This window comes from Prosopis cineraria, unplaced genomic scaffold (genome assembly GCF_029017545.1).
Source record: "Prosopis cineraria cultivar Desert tree isolate PC_DT_omini unplaced genomic scaffold, ASM2901754v1 PC13, whole genome shotgun sequence".
Taxonomy (NCBI): Eukaryota; Viridiplantae; Streptophyta; class Magnoliopsida; order Fabales; family Fabaceae; genus Prosopis; species Prosopis cineraria.
Window position 1 is genome coordinate 21,442,337 of NW_026555344.1, and position 1,444 is coordinate 21,443,780.

A 1,444-nucleotide genomic window follows, 5' to 3' on the forward strand; every position below is an offset into this window, starting at 1 on the left:
TGAGAATTTGCATGATGATGGCCATGTTAATAATGAATTTGAAGGCTTGCATAACCCTAGAGAGGAGAGGAGCATTAGGCAATTAACTCAACCTAATTGGCATGATAATCCTTATGGCTTATATGTTCCTCCTACTAATGTTCAATTTGAAATTAAATCCTCCTTGATTAATGCATTGCCTAAATTTCATGGGTTACCAGGAGAGGATTGTCATAGGTTTTTGCATACTTTCCTATTGGTTTGTGATACTATGAAGCCTATGCATGTAAATGTTGATGATGTTCAAGCTAAGGCTTTTGTATTTTCTCTTGAAGGTTTAGCAAAGGAATGGTATTTCAACTACCCTTCTTATGTGAAAGTGAGCACATGGGCTGAGCTAAGAAGACTCTTCTTAGATAAATTCTTTCCAAATTCCAAGGTCACCAATTTGAGAAACCAAATCTATGGGGTCCAACAAGGAGAGGATGAGAGTCTCTATGAGTATTGGACTAGATTCCAAGGCCTTTTGGCTAAATGCCCACACCATCAAATTTCTAGTGAGAATTTAGTCCAATATTTCTATGAGGGCTTGATTCCAAGAGACAAAGTTAACATTGATGCCGCTAGTGGTGGATGCTTGATTGACCTCACTTCCTTAAAGGCTTGGGAACTAATTGACAAGATGGCTTCAAGTGGTGCTCAATACTCTACAAGGGAAAAGAGAAATGTGAATATGGTAGGTTCTCAGTTCTTAATGATTCATATGTGGACTTGCTAGCTGCCAAGATTGGGAGAATGTTGGCTCCACAAATATCTCAAGTGAGCAATGTAAGTACTTCTCAAGCACTTGTCCCTTATTCTTGTACTTTTTGTGACTCACCTATGCATGTAGAAAGCAATTGTCCTATTAAGTTTGAACAAGTAAATGCTATCTACAATGGAAAACAATCCTATGGTGGGAGGCAAGGGCAAGGAGCTTATTCTAATACTTACAACCCTTCATGGAGAGACCATCCTAATTTCTCCTATTCAAATCCAAATGTGGCTTTACAAGACAATCAACAAAGAGGATCCTATCAAAACACCTTTGGCCGTGACCCTCCACCTCATTTGTCTCAAGGTAGCTCTTCTCAAAGCTACAATCCAAGTGGTAATTCTCTTACACCTTCTTCTAATTCTTATAGTGATAGGAGGCTTGTTCCAATTGAGAGTTCTTCTAATTCGAACTCTTCTAATGATGTGAATGTGTTACGTAAGCAGTTGATTGAAATGAACTCTTTGTATAAAAACATGTATGATGGCTTAGGGAACAAGGTAGAGAGTATGGGTAACAAGTGTGAGAACATGAACTCTAAAATTGATGCCCTTACTTCTCAAATGAATATGCTTGCTAACCAATTAAGTGCAGCCAATGCTCAAGCCTCTACATTACCATCCAACACCGTTGCTAATCCTAAAGCTAATC

The 1,444-nt window shown here is 38.5% G+C and overlaps 1 non-coding gene across 1 annotated transcript; it reads right to left on the reverse strand.

Moving 5' to 3' along the window:
- Window positions 1-424: 424 nt before the first annotated feature.
- On the reverse strand, window positions 425-531 carry LOC129291904 (small nucleolar RNA R71). The gene has a single exon (XR_008588799.1). It is a non-coding gene; the product is annotated as a small nucleolar RNA R71 (small nucleolar RNA).
- Window positions 532-1,444: the final 913 nt, after the last annotated feature.